Source organism: Idiotropiscis lumnitzeri, chromosome 5 (genome assembly GCF_059441095.1).
Source record: "Idiotropiscis lumnitzeri isolate Australia: NSW breed Sydney's pygmy pipehorse chromosome 5, RoL_Ilum_1.0, whole genome shotgun sequence".
NCBI classification, from domain to species: Eukaryota; Metazoa; Chordata; class Actinopteri; order Syngnathiformes; family Syngnathidae; genus Idiotropiscis; species Idiotropiscis lumnitzeri.
This window is the reverse complement of record NC_142395.1, coordinates 2,118,793-2,134,042: the sequence shown is the minus strand read 5'-3', so window position 1 is coordinate 2,134,042 and position 15,250 is coordinate 2,118,793. Positions and strand designations below refer to the sequence as shown.

Genomic DNA, 15,250 nt, shown 5'->3' with positions numbered 1-15,250 from the left:
ATGCAAAGGGATATCCAAACAAAAGTTCAATTTTAGTTATTCACCTCTGGTTGTTCACACTTTTTCCACTTATGAAGCTTCCACGTCCTATGCCTCTTACAATGAACATAGCTTGGGCAATGCTGACATTTTCAACACCTTGGTCACCTCTTACCCTATGACACATCAAATATGAAAATTACAATTCATACAAATTAATCCACAGAATAGCCTTTATTGAAATTCTGGATTCATTTACTCACACCGGTTCATGAAAACTAAATGCATCCCTGGATTAATCGAGCAAATTTCAAGTAGAATTAAAAGGTGACCATTTGTCATGCTTAAAAATACTTTGATAAGTGTAATTCCAAATAGAATTACTACAATACTACAGTGAACCCTCGCTACTTCGCGCTTCACGTTTCGCGGCTTCAGTGCTTCGCGGGTCTAAAAAATATTCGGGGGCATTGTAGTTTCGCCGAGCGGCACGGGGGGCGCTGGAGCGGTTAGACGGCCGGCGTGCGCCGAAGAGGAGAGTGGACGAAGAAGAGAGTAGACGAAGAAGAGCACGTTCCCTCGGACACGATTGGTGGCGACGTTTCGCGCGGTTCGGACCGTACCAGAGTTCCGGCCGGCGTGCGTGGCAGTTAAGCCGTAGAGGAGCACCTTCCCCGGGCACGGGCGGTGTCAAGCGAACAGAGTCCTGTTCAATCCTCCAGCTCTGCTGGAGGATCATAACATTCACAGGGCACACCGGACGGCGTACCAGCAGGTAAAAGTCGAAGTAATTAAATAAATACAAAAAGAAGTAATTGAATAAATACAAAAATAATGGCTGGGGAATAAAAAAATAAGTTTTAATAATAATATTTTTTTTTTGTTATAACATGAATTTCACTCTCTCTCTACCCATTTATATATATATATTTTTTTTTTTTTTAAGCATTTTTGAAGGTGCGCCGCTAATTTGCGGATTTTCAGTTTTCGCGGGTGGTCTCGGTCCCCATTAACCGCGATAACTGTATTTTCACTGTATTTTGTTACAGCAGTAAATTCATCTTTCGAGAGAAGCCATCAATTCCAGCAAATATCAGATTATATCTGATGGGTAAAAAAAACAAAAACGAAAAAAAACATGGTTTAGTCAAAAATAAAGGGGCATGAGATTATTAACCAAACATTAAAATGAAACTAACAATAGCTGTTTTGATCATGCTATATTGAAATGTAATTAGTCAAGTCAAGTCAATTTTATTTGTATAGCCCTTAATCACAGACAGTCTCAAAGGGCTTTATATTAGGGCTGGGCGATATGACCTCAAATCAATATCGCGAGAAATTGAGCAATTTTACCTCGATAACGATAAATGCACGATAAATTCTCCCCATGGACTAAAATCTAAATAAATGCAGGAAATGCATATTGACTGTTTTTTTTATTGACCAACTGGTACACATTACTTTCAATGAAAAATAAAAGTACACAAATCATTTGTATAAACATTCCAAATAGCTTGCTTTGCATGACTTGAACAATGTCACAAAGAAAAAGGGTACCTCTTGCAAAATCTTTTTCTGCAAATAGATTGCGCCAAGATTCTCTCATGTTGTAAATAATGGCAAATAAAAAAAATGCTAAAGAAAATGTCAATGCAAGACAAATAAACAAGTGTGCATGTGCCCTCTTGAGTACTCTGGTGCGCGGTCGCCACTTGTCGTCTATGTAGTGCACAGTCAGGCTCAATCAGGAATCCATGTTGCGACCCGACCACAAGTCGGATGTAGATGCAAAATGCTTAACATGTCTAAGCTCCCGGCCCGATGTAGTCCATCTCGGGAAATACAGCTTTCATGAAGCGTTTAAATCCTGTGCGCGCCGCTGTAACTAGAGGAGCTGTATCTTTAGCTCTGTGCTAGGCTATCGCGTCCACCTCTGAGACGTTCTCTCGTATGGTGTCGCCTCCGATAATGGGCTGTTGTCACTTGTCGAACCTTGCTTCTCACTTTGAACTTTCAGCACAGCATAGTTGTGTTGTGGGTGGTGAAAAAGCTTCTGGATTTGAATCGCCAGCTACGACAGAGACGTCTGTTTTCTTTCTCGATCAGACCGGTGGAGTCACGTGACTAGAGGCGCTGTAGCGGTCTTAAAGGGGCATGAACATTGCCACAGACAGAAAAGGCTTTTCTTTTTTTTTCAACACCGAATTAACCGACATGGGCAAAATGATTTCGGTCATTGTAATAAATTTCGGTAACGGTAAATTTTCGGTTTATCGCCCAACCCTACTTTACATAACCACAATCGACATCCCCGATCTTAACCCCCAGGAGGGCAAGGAAAAACTCAAAAAACCTCATTAGGGAAAAGTGAGAAACCTTGAGAAGGGACCACAGATGGGGGAATCCCCCTTCCAGGATGACCAGGCTGCAATGGAGGCCAACTGGGCAACATTTGACACATACAATGATGCTATGCAATAATAGATGAGATAATGTGAAAGTTAATTGAATGAAGTGCTGCAGGAAGATGACTTCAGTGGAGTGGGTCCTCATCCAGGGCCGTAATATCCATGACAGCATATCCGAGGATGAGCCTTCGATCTTGTACCGGTCAGTTGGTGTAAATTCAGAACAGCCACTTCCAAGTGAATCACCATCGCCTAATTCCCAAGTCGGGGACTTGGGAACAGAAAAGAAAGAACAGAAATAGTAAACAGGCCAACAAGTAGTTCAACGAAGTGCTGAAATATAAGGAAATCAGAAGAGGCGCTGCATGAAGACGACTTCGGCAGAGCAAGTCCCTTCCCGGTTCGTCAGTGCCGTAATCTTCAAAGCATGTCCCCATCACCTAATTCCCAAGTAGGAGAAGAGGGGGCAGAAAAGAGAAGAAGCGGCAGTAAACAGGCCAACAAATAATTAAATTAGATGCTAAAGTATATAAATACATTTTTCAAATGTCGCGCTGCAGGAAGACGACATCACTGGAACAGGTGCATGCCCAGTTGGTCAATGCCTTAAACTTCCTAGTGGGTCACCGTCACCTTATCCCCCAGCCGGGGGAAAAGGGGGCAGAAAAGAAAAGAAAAGAGAAAAAAAAAGCGTCAGTAAACAGGCCAACAAATATTTCAGCTGAATGCACAAGAGTATAAATGCGTCTTTAATAGTGTTTTGAACATTTGTACTGAGGTGGCACCTCTAATATCTGAGGGAAGTGCATTCCAAAGCATTGGTGCCCGAATAGAGAACGCTCTAGAACAGGGGTCTCAAACTCGCGGCCCGCGGGCCATTTGCGACCCGCGGGATGATAGTTTGAGGCCCCCGCCTTATTATGAAAGTTTAATGTTCGTGCGGCCCGCGAATTTGATATGACTGGCACTTTACACTGTAGTTATAAATGTCAGAATCGCCTTGCGACGAGGAGGGGGGAGGACCCAAAAAGCGAGGAAGCAGGGGAACGTGTAACTTAAAGGGGATTTAATGAATGGCTCAACAGGGACAAACAACGTGGCAGGGTGAAAAATAACAAAGGCCAACTAAACGTGACTAAACTGGCAGAAGGACAAGGAACAAAACGAGACGGGAACAAACTAAGCGGACAGGGACAGGAGACCAGGGCTGAGAGCATGAACCTGGCAGGAAACAAACGCGGTCGTGGAAGTCCGTGAAGTGCGGCAATGACCCGACACTGCGTTGTCGGTCTGGGAGGCTTAAATAGTCAGAGTGATCAGGGGAGCAGATGGGAATCAGGTGCGTGATGATTGACGGGAAGCAGGTGTGTGGCTGACGAGGGCGGGTGCTGAGGAAAACGCCCCCACTCAGCTGACAAAATAAACAGAAAAAGCACATGGCAGGAAGGAGGGAAGAAAATAACAACAAAAACTCTGACATGCCCGACACGGGTCATGACAGTTCCAGACGTCCCAAATAAGGCCAAAAGAAAAAGACAACAACCGAGAAAACAAAGTCCAAAAACGAGGGTGGGCTGAGGGGGTCGGGAGGTGGGACCACCACCCGTGTTCGAGGCCGGTCTGGCGGGTGTCCGGGAGGCCAGACCAGCGAGACCCTTCGTTGTGATGACCGGCCGGGGCTGGAAAGCGGTATTGGTGGATTCTTGAATAGCGGACAAGGGAAAATGAGTTGGTAACAAAGTTTATTGTGACCGACAGTAGGCAATGAACAGGCGACAGGCACAATGGGGGGCTGTCGGGGAAAATAGAGGATCTATATTTACTGGCGTCGGTAGACGCGAACGAAAAACGCCGGGGGAAAGATCTTCCCCCAGGGGAACCACAACGACTAACAAAAGGAGCTTGCAACGCAAGGAAACCGAAAACGAAAATGTCCTTCCTCAAAAGGGTAAGGTTAAGTCCAAACATCGAAAACAGAAAGCGAGCCGAAACGTAGCTGTAGAACAAACAAGCAAACAAGCAATCACGACAAACACACGGAACAAGGTTGGCAAAACTATAGCAATGGCACAATGGCGAGAGCAAGTTGGGTCAGCAATAATCCGACACGCGGAAGTGCGTGTCGGAGGCTTATATAGTCAGTAATCACGGGATGATGAGTTACAGCTGAGCGTCTCGTGAGCTCGTCCCGCTCGTGGCCGCGTCTCCGGGCAACGCGCCGTCGACCACGCCCACACTGCTGCAACAGGAAGCACGGATCGTGACATTCGTGGACTTTCAGGCGGCCGTCCGGGTGGCCAGACCTGCAAGTCCCGCCTTGGCCATTCGGGCGGACGTCCGGGAGGTCCAGATCGCCACACGAAGTCCGCTGACGGGGCTGAGACGAGAGGCGGCGGCGGGACGCTGGGTGCAGCAGAGGACGGAGCTTGGGCCGGCGTTGAGGTGGGCGCAGCCGAGGCAGGAACTTGGAGCGACGGCAGGACGTAGGACGCCGCCGAGACAACGACGAGACACGGTGGATCGCCGGACGCCGCCGGAGCAGGGACGAGACGCGGCGGTGGGTCGTCGGCCACCGTCGAGTCAGGCACTTGGAGCGGCGGCTGGTCGTCAAACCCCGCCGAGACAGGAACGTGGAGCGGCGGCCGGTCGTCGAGCCCCGCCGAGACAGGAACGTGGAGCGGCGGCCGGTCGTCGAACCCCGCCGAGACAGGAACGTGGAGCGGCGGCCGGTCGTCGAGCGCCGCCGAGACTGGAACGTGGAGCGGCGGCTGGTCGTCGAACCCCGCCGAGACCGGAACGTGGAGCGGTGGCTGGTCGTCGAACCCCGCAGAGACAGGGACGTGGAACGGCGGCTGGTCGTCGAACCCCGCCGAGACAGGAACGTGGAGCGGCGGCTGGTCGTCGAACCCCACCGAGACAGGAACGTGGAGCGGCGGCTGGTCGTCGAACCCCGCCGAGACAGGAACGTGGAGCGGAGGCTGGTCGTTGAACCCCGCCGAGACAGGAACGTGGAGCGGCGACGGATCGTCGAGCCCCGCCGAAACAGGAACTTGGAGCGTCGGCTGGTCGTCCGGCGCCGCCGAAGCAGAGACGAGAAGCGGCGGTGGTTCATCGGACGCCGCCGAGAACGTGACTTGGAGCGACGGATGATCGTCGAGTGCCGGCGGGACAGGAACTTGGAGCGGCGACGGTTCATCGGACGCCGCCGAGAACGTGACTTGGAGCGACGGCCGATCGTCGAGCACCGCCGAGGCAGCGACGGGAAGCGACGGCGTGTCCTCGGGCGCCGCCGGGACAGGGAATTGGGGTGGCGGAGGGCCGGGCGCACCAGAGGCCGGGACTCGGAGCAGCGGCGGGCCGGGCGCAGCGGGGACAGGGACTGGTGTCGGACGCAGGACGTGCTCCGCCGGGACAGGGACTGGTGGCGGACACAGGACATGCTCCGCCGGGACAGGGACTGGTGGCGGACGCAGGACATGCTCCGCCGGAACAGGGACTTGTGGCGGACGTAGGACGTGCTCCGCCGGAACAGGGACTTGTGGCGGACGCAGGACGTGCTCCGCCGGAACAGGGACTTGTGGCGGACGCAGGGCGTGCTCCGCCGGAACAGGGACTTGTGGCGGACGCAGGGCGTGCTCCGCCAGAACAGGGACTTGTGGCGGACGCAGGGCGTGCTCCGCCGGAACAGGGACTGGTGGGGGACGCAGAACGTGCTCCGCCGGAACAGGGACTGGTGGCGGACGCAGGACGTGCTCCGCCGGAACAGGGACTTGTGGTGGACGCAGAACGTGCTCCGCCGGAACAGGGACTTGTGGCAGACGCAGGGCGTGCTCCGCCGGAACAGGGACTGGTGGCGGACGCAGGGCGTGCTCCGCCGGAACAGGGACTGGTGGCGGACGCAGAACGTGCTCCGCCGGAACAGGGACGGGACTCAACAGCTGGGGAGGAGCCGGAACTGGGCTCAGCAGCTGGCGGGGAGCCGGGACGGGGCTCAGCAGCTTGCGGGGAGCCGGGACGGGACTCAGCAGCTGGCAGGGAGCCGGGACGGGACTCAGCAGCTGGCGGGGAGCCGGGATGGGACTCATCGGCTGGCGGGGAGTCGGGACGGGACTCAACAGCTGGCGGGGAGCCGGGACAGGGCTCAGCAGCTGGCGGGGAGCCGGAGTGGGGCTCTGGAGGCTGCGTCTGATGATGGGCCGGCACTGGAGGCTGCATGGTCTGTGCAGCTGACGTGGAGGCTGCATGGGTTGCTGCAGCTGGCGTGGAGGCGACGTGGGTTGCTGCAGCTGACGTGGAGGCGACGTGGGTTGCTGCAGCTGACGTGGAGGCGACGTGGGTTGCTGCAGCTGACGTGGAGGCGACGTGAGTTGTTGCAGCTGACGTGGAGGCGACGTGGGTTGCGGCAGCTGACGTGGAGGCGTGACCCCTTTCAGCCTGCTTTCTGTCGGCCAGCTGGACCTGCAGCGAGGAAACCTGCCTCACGCTCTCCACCAGCTTGGCCTCCCGCGGTGGTGCCTCGGCGGCGCTCTTCTCCGCTATCGAGGCCACCTGCTCCGCTATCTGGGCCAGTTGTGCTGTCAGAATCGCCTTGCAACGAGGAGGGGGGAGGACCCAAAAAGCGAGGAAGCAGGGGAACGTGTAACTTAAAGGGGATTTATTGAATGGCTCAACAGGGACAAACAACGTGGCAGGGTGAAAAATAACAAAGGCCAACTAAACGTGACTAAACTGGCAGAAGGACAAGGAAGAAAACGAGACGGGAACAAACTAAGCGGACAGGGACAGGAGACCAGGGCTGAGAGCATGAACCTGGCAGGAAACAAACGCGAAGTGCGGCAATGACCCGACACTGCGTTGTCGGTCTGGGAGGCTTAAATAGTCAGAGTGATCAGGGGAGCAGATGGGAATCAGGTGCGTGATGATTGACGGGAAGCAGGTGTGTGGCTGGCGAGGGCGGGTGCTGAGGAAAACGCCCCCACTCAGCTGACAAAATAAACAGAAAAAGCACATGGCAGGAAGGAGGGAAGAAAATAACAACAAAAACACTGACATGCCCGACACGGGTCATGACAATAAAGCTTTAATTACACTGTAATTAAAGCTTTATAACTACAGAAGTAGGCCTACTCATCCCAGAACTCTGGTTTATGCTTAGGATCTCTGCTATTTGACAAGATTTTGATTTGATTGACAGGAGACCCATGCGCGAACAGGATGTGCAGTCTGACGGAGCTTTGCGTCAGCACTACCACAGACGGGACTAATTATAAAATGCAGGATTACCTGGTCACAGTGGATAAAATTGAACCGCGGATTATTGTTGGGCACATCTTCAGCTTTAAAACGAGGGTAGGATTGTAATTTTTTTTCGATGTTTTAGTAGGGGTTTGATTGATGAATGTTCCACTCATGTTCAGGACAATTCATGTTCAGAAGAAGATTAAAGAACTGTTAATACAGACATTTGACTCATTATTATTATTATTTATTACTGATTAATTTTCTTATTAATTCCTTATTTATTTTCTTATTAATTCCTTATTTATTTTTAAATCTTATTTTGTGTTAAAAAATAAAAATAAAGACGTTTGAGAAGATTAGATTTTTTTTATTTTTTTCTTGCGGAAAACCTGATGCGGCCCAGCCTCACCCAGAGTCTGCCTCTAGTGGCCCCCAGGTAAATTTAGTTTGAGACTGTCATGACCCGCGTCGGGCATGTCAGTGTTTGTAAAGATAAAGATAAAGATGTCCTTTATTAGTCCCACAATAGGGAAATTTGAAGTGTTACAGCAGCAAAGATATAGATCACACAGAGTCGGCGGCGTAATGTAGCCGTTAATGTATAACATTAGCAGCAGACATTCATAAAAAGCATGCAAATATACACAGTATAAACGTATCTAAGTGTAAGGAAACACTCCTAATGCCTGTCCATTATACAGAGGGGGAAACACTGTAATGATAAAAACTACTGAATGATTGAAAATACTGCAATGATAAAGATATTACACTGATAAAAGTACTGTAATGGTGAGAGTACTGAAATGACAGGAAAGTACTGCAATGATGGAAAATACTGCAATGATAAAAGTACTGTAATGGTAAAAGTACTGCAATGATAAAATATACTGCAATGATAAAAGTACTATAATGGTAGAAGTACTGCAACGATGGAAAAATACTGCAATGATGAAGTATTGTAATAGTAAAAGTACCGCAATGATAGGAAATACCGTAATTATAAAAGTACTGTAATAGTGAACATCCTGCAGTGGTAGAAATACTACAGTGATAGAAGTATTGTAATAAGAATACTGTAATGGTAAACAAAATACATCATTGGTCGATGTTTAAGTACACCCTTGGCTGAAAGTACAGTAGTAGTGTATATTGCATTCTAGGACTGCACAATTGCACTAATGCCCTCCTGTTTGTAGGCCTGACCCAATGTTCTTGTTAAAAAGTCTGACAGCAGTCGGCAGGAAGGAGCGGCGAAATCTCTCTTTGGTACAGCGAGGGTGTAAAAGTCTGTCACTGAAGGAGCTGTAAAGTGTTCTCAGGGTGTCATTGAGTGGGTGGGCTGGTTTGTCCAGCATTGATGACAGTTTTGCCGTCATCCTCCTGCCCCCCACTGAGTCCACAGAGTCCAGGGAGCAGCCCAGGACAGAGCTGGCCCTCCTCACCAGTTAAAATCACATCTCAAGTGGACCGGAAGCCAATGCAAATTGGCTAATATCAGGGTAATTGTCATGATCCGCGTCGGGCATGACAGGGGTTTTTGTCATTGTTTTCGTCTGCATGTGCTTTTGTTATTGTTTTTGTCACCTTCCTACCATGTGCACTTTTGTTTATGTTTGTCAGGGCGTTTCCCCTCAGCACTCTGTCTCACCAGCCACGCACCTGTTCCCCGTTATCATCAACACACCTGATTCCCATCTGCTCCCCTATTGACTGGACTATTTAAACACCTCACTCCGACAACCCATGGTCGGAACATTTCTCCTGCTGCTTCATTTGGACTGTCACGACCGCTCCCTGATCTCGTTCACGCTCATGTTCTCGCTTCGCTCCCGCTCTTGCTCCCGCTCTTGTCCCTAGTTTTTGTCACTGTCTTCGTTCCTCGGTTTTTGTTCTGTTTAGTCAAGTTTAGTTCGTCATAGTCATTTTGCACCCTGCCACGGTTGTTTGTCCACGCCATGTTATTTGTCCTCATTGATTAATTTAATAAATTCCCTTTAGTTTACCCTTTTCCCTGCTTCCTCGCTCTTTGGGTCCACCCACCTCCTCGCCCACCGGCGAGCAAACCTGACAGAATGTTCCGACCAACCACGGACCCAGCGGGAAGCTCTCGGCGACGTCATCGTCGTCGCTGCTCGGACTACCCCCCTCAGCCTGCCGACCAATCCCGCGTCCTTCACGTAGGTTCTATTTTTCGTTCCCCACCGGTTTTCTCCCCTGCGTTTCATGATAATGTTAAGGATTACCCACCTGTCATACCTCCCCATTTTATTATAGATTCAGATTACCAAGAAGATTTTGAGCGCAATGCAATTACACCACCTCACATTATAGTAGACTCAGATCACGAGGATGACTTTGAATACATTTATGACCAGTTGTATGCCCAGCATGACACAGATTCCGTTAGGATCTGTCACTTTCCTCCCCCCGAACAATTTCCGTCACCTTTTTCTTTTGACCGTTTTGAGACCACCTCCCACGTTACCTCACGTCATTCACCTCGTCCCAAATCACGTAGATCACGGCCACGTCGTTCACCACGTCCACAGTCTGTTTCCGCTCCTAGTCACGTTCCCCTCGCGTTTCATAGCTCACGTTCACCAGCACCAGTAGTCACAGTCCCTCATGTTTCCCGTTCCCCTGACTCCCTATGGCGGCAGGCTGATAGGGATCAGTTCCCCCGTTTCGGCTGCGCCCGGCCCGGCTGCTGCGCCCGGCCCGCTGCAGCCTCCACGTCAGCTGCGCAACCCACGCCGCCTCCACGTCAGCCGCAGCAACCCACGCCGCCTCCACGTCAGCTGCAGCAACCCACGCCGCCTCCACGTCAGCTGCAGCAACCCACGCCGCCTCCACGTCAGCTGCAGCAACCCACGCCGCCTCCTCGTCAGCTGCAGCCTCCAGTGCCGGCTCCTCGTCAGATGCAGCCTCCAGTGCCGGCTCCTCGTCAGCTGCAGCCTCCAGTGCCGGCTCCTCGTCAGCTGCAGCCTCCAGCGCCGGCTCCTCGTCAGCTGCAGCCTCCAGCGCCGGCTCCTCATCAGCTGCAGCCTCCAGTGCCGGCTCCCCGTTCGCGGCAGCCTCCTGTGCCGGCTCCTCGTCAGCGGCAGCCCCCCGTGCCGGTTCCTCGTCCGCTGCAGCCTCCAGAGTCCCACTCAGGCTCCCCTTCAGCTGCTGAGCCCCGTTCAGGCTCCCCGCCAGCTGCTGAGCCCCGTTCAGGCTCCCCGCCAGCTGCTGAGCCCCGTTCAGGCTCCCCGCCAGCTGCTGAGCCCCGTTCAGGCTCCCCGCCAGCTGCTGAGCCCCGTTCAGGCTCCCCGCCAGCTGCTGAGCCCCGTCCAGGCTCCCCGCCAGCTGCTGAGCCCCGTTCAGGCTCCCCGCCAGCTGCTGAGCCCCGTTCAGGCTCCCCGCCAGCTGCTGAGCCCCGTCCCGGCTCCTCGTCAGCTGCTGAGCCCCGTCCCGGCTCCTCGTCAGCTGCTGAGCCCCGTCTCGGCTCCTCGTCAGCTGCTGAGCCCCGTCTCGGCTCCTCGTCAGCTGCTGAGCCCCGTCTCGGCTCCTCGTCAGCTGCTGAGCCCCGTCTCGGCTCCTCGTCAGCTGCTGAGCCCCGTCTCGGCTCCTCGTCAGCTGCTGAGCCCCGTCTCGGCTCCTCGTCAGCTGCTGAGCCCCGTTCCGGCGCCCTGCCGATGGCCCAAGTCCATGTGGCGGCGGAGCACGTTCCGCGTCCGCCCCAAGTCCAGGTCGCGGCGGAGCGCGTTGTGCGTCCGTCCCCAGTCCATGTCCCGGCGGAGCACGTTGTGCGTCCGTCCCAGGTTCACGTTCAGGCGGAGCAAGTTGTGCGTCCGCCCCAGGTTCACGTTCCGGCGGAGCACGTTGTGCGTCCGCCCCAAGCTCACGTTCCGGCGGAGCACATTGTGCGTCCGCCCCAAGCTCACGTTCCGGCGGAGCACATTGTGCGTCCGCCCCAAGCTCACGTTCCGGCGGAGCACATTGTGCGTCCGCCCCAAGCTCACGTTCCGGCGGAGCCTGTCCCGCGTCCGCTTCCGGTCAAGGATCCGACGGCGCCTGTCCTGCGCCCGTTGCAAGGGCCTGACCCGGCAGCGCTCGACGACCCACGGTCGCTCCTGGCTCCTGCCTCGGTGGTGGACGACGACACGCCGCCGCCTCTCGACTCTGCCTCGGCGGCCTTCGACGATGCGCCGCCGCTTCTCGTCACGGCCTCGGCGGCGTCCGACGATGCGCCGCCGCTTCTCGTCACGGCCTCGGCGGCGTCCGACGGTCCACCGCCGCTCCACGTTCCTGTCTCGGCGGGGCTCGAGGACCAGCCGCCGCTCCACGTTCCTGTCTCGGCGGGGCTCGAGGACCAGCCGCCGCTCCACGTTCCTGTCTCGGCGGGGCTCGAGGACCAGCCGCCGCTCCACGTTCCTGTCTCGGCGGGGCTCGAGGACCAGCCGCCGCTCCACGTTCCTGTCTCGGCGGGGCTCGAGGACCAGCCGCCGCTCCACGTTCCTGTCTCGGCGGGGCTCGAGGACCAGCCGCCGCTCCACGTTCCTGCCTCGGCGGGATTCGACGACCCGCCGCCGCTCCACGTTCCTGACTCGGCGGGATTCGACGACCCGCCGCCGCTCCACGTTCCTGACTCGGCGGGGCTGGACGACCAGCCGTCGCTCCAAGTTCCTGTCTCGGCTGCGTCCGGTCCGCCGCCGCTCCAAGCCTCTGCCTCGGCTGAGCCCCTCGACCCACCGCCGCTTCTCGTCTCAGCCTCGGCGGCGCACTCGATGTGGCGATCTGGGCCTCCCGGACGCCCGCCTGAATGGCCACAGTCGGACTCCCTGGTTTGGCCTCCCGGACGCCCGCCCGAATGGCCACGACTGGACTTGCGGGTTCGGCCACCCGGACGGCCGCCTGAATGGCCACGAAAGGACTCGCTGGTCTGGCCTCCCGGACATCCGCCAGACCGGTTTCGATCACGGGTCGTTGACCCACCGCCCGACCCCTGCCGCCCACCCTCGTTTTTGGACATGGTTTTCTTTTTGTGGGACGTCTGGAATCCGTCCCTTAAGGGGGGGGTACTGTCATGATCCGCGTCGGGCATGACAGGGGTTTTTGTCATTGTTTTCGTCTGCATGTGCTTTTGTTATTGTTTTTGTCACCTTCCTACCATGTGCACTTTTGTTTATGTTTGTCAGGGCGTTTCCCCTCAGCACTCTGTCTCACCAGCCACGCACCTGTTCCCCGTTATCATCAACACACCTGATTCCCATCTGCTCCCCTATTGACTGGACTATTTAAACACCTCACTCCGACAACCCATGGTCGGAACATTTCTCCTGCTGCTTCATTTGGACTGTCACGACCGCTCCCTGATCTCGTTCACGCTCATGTTCTCGCTTCGCTCCCGCTCTTGCTCCCGCTCTTGTCCCTAGTTTTTGTCACTGTCTTCGTTCCTCGGTTTTTGTTCTGTTTAGTCAAGTTTAGTTCGTCATAGTCATTTTGCACCCTGCCACGGTTGTTTGTCCACGCCATGTTATTTGTCCTCATTGATTAATTTAATAAATTCCCTTTAGTTTACCCTTTTCCCTGCTTCCTCGCTCTTTGGGTCCACCCACCTCCTCGCCCACCGGCGAGCAAACCTGACAGTAATATGATCAAACTTTCTCGTCTTAGTTAAGAGTCTAGCTGCTGCATTTTGAACTAACTGCAGACTTCTAATACTAGACATGGGGAGACCCGAGAGCAAAACGTTACAATAGTCGAGGCGAGACGTAACAAACGCATGGATTAAGATTACCGCGTAACACGTTGATAGAATTGGGCGAATTTTAGCAATGTTACGCAGATGAAAAAACGCAGTTCGAGTAATATTTTTAATGTGCATTTGAAATGACATAGTTGCGTCAAATATAACACCAAGATTTTTTGTTGAATCCTTTTGGGTAATATTACATTTATCGATACTCAGAGTGGTGTCTTTGAAAAGGTACAGATGACGCGCTGGTCCAATGATGAGCATCTCGGTTTTATCTGAGTTAAGACGCAAAAAATTGAAAGACATCCATTGTTTAATTTCGGCAAGGCATGCCTCTAATTTATAGCAGTCGCGCGGTATGGTTATAACCAACGGCATGTATTACTGCGTATCATCAGCATAACAGTGAAAACTAATGTTATATTTCCGTATAATATCACCAAGCGGTAGCATGTCGATGCTAAACAATAGAGGTCCAAGTACCGTTCCCTGCGGAACTCCACATGTGATCTTACAAAGATCCGAAGTCGCATTGCCATGAATTACACGGTGCGTCCTCTCCGACAGATACGAATTAAACCAAGAAAGCGCTAAACCTGAAATGCCAACTAAAGGAGTGGAAGAGTTTAAACCTGGCTAGTTTTATTCGATGTCCTGCATCTTGTGTCACTGTTATTCTGTGGAATGCTGTGTGTGTGGCTGGTGAAGTTGGAAAAAGAAAGTGAAAGAATGTGAGGTTTGGGAGGTTTTAGGTCGGTGCCTGGCGCAGACAGATACCTCGAGGGGGAAGGGATGCACAAGAAACTGGACCCTTCAGCCACAAGCAGGAGGGGCCACCACTTGAAGAAAGACCAAGAGAAGCAAGCTAAAGTTAACTGCAGCATACACATAGCCAATAGAATCATGCCAGGATGCCTTTGTCTCTGTGTCATTTGCATATTGTGTCTATAAATTAATGCTGAACAGCGAAGACAGAGAGAGCTGTATTGAGAGGGACCCAAACTCAAGTTGTAGATTTGTGTGTTAGGAATAAATCCACTCGTGTGTGAAAATGCCGGCTTCCTGATACCTTTCTATTGCAGAACGAGCGCGCATATTGTTGGATGAGTGAGAGTTGGGTAAAGTCACAAATTGGAGTCAGATTATTAATTTGAGTTTACATTGGTTTAAAATTAAATTCTAACATTGATTTAAAGATAAATTCCAACACAACTCACGTTTCAAGGCGTTTTAATAATATGTTATGATCAACGGTGTCAAAAGCGGCACTAAGATCGAGTAAGAGTAATATTGATGAGGTCCACAGCTATAAGAAGATCATTAGTAACTTTGGCAAGGGCCATCTCAGTAGAGTGGTCGGCTGTAAAACCCGATTGGAAAGTTTCAAATTGATTATTAGCACTCATATATTCATTAAGTTGTTGCGCTATGACTTTTTCAAGAATTTTTGCAATAAACGGAAGATTTGAAACCGGCCTATAGTTGTTGAGACTCTCTGGGTCAAGGTTTGGTTGCTTAAGTAACGGTCGGATAACGGCGGTCCTAAAAGCTGCTGGTACTTGTTGGAATTTAGCTTTAAATCAATGTTAGAATTTAATTTTAAACCAATGTAAACTCAAATTAGTAATCTGACTCCAATTTGTGACTTTACCCAACTCTCACTCATCCAACAATATGCGCGCTCGTTCTGCAATAGAAAGGTATCAGGAAGCCGGGATTTTCACGCACGAGTGGGTTTATTCCTAATACACAGATTATTATTGATTACATGTGCACCTGGGTCTCGGGTCCCTCTCAATACAACTCTGTACGCCTCTCTTGCCACCAGCAGACGTACTCTACCTCCGAGTTGCCCAGTAATGATTCATACTATACAATATGC

General features: G+C 52.4%; 1 pseudogene; it reads right to left on the bottom strand.

Annotated features, from left to right (window-relative positions):
- LOC148335963 (uncharacterized) overlaps positions 1-15,250 on the bottom strand; it is a 30,186-nt pseudogene that overhangs the window by 342 nt on the left and 14,594 nt on the right.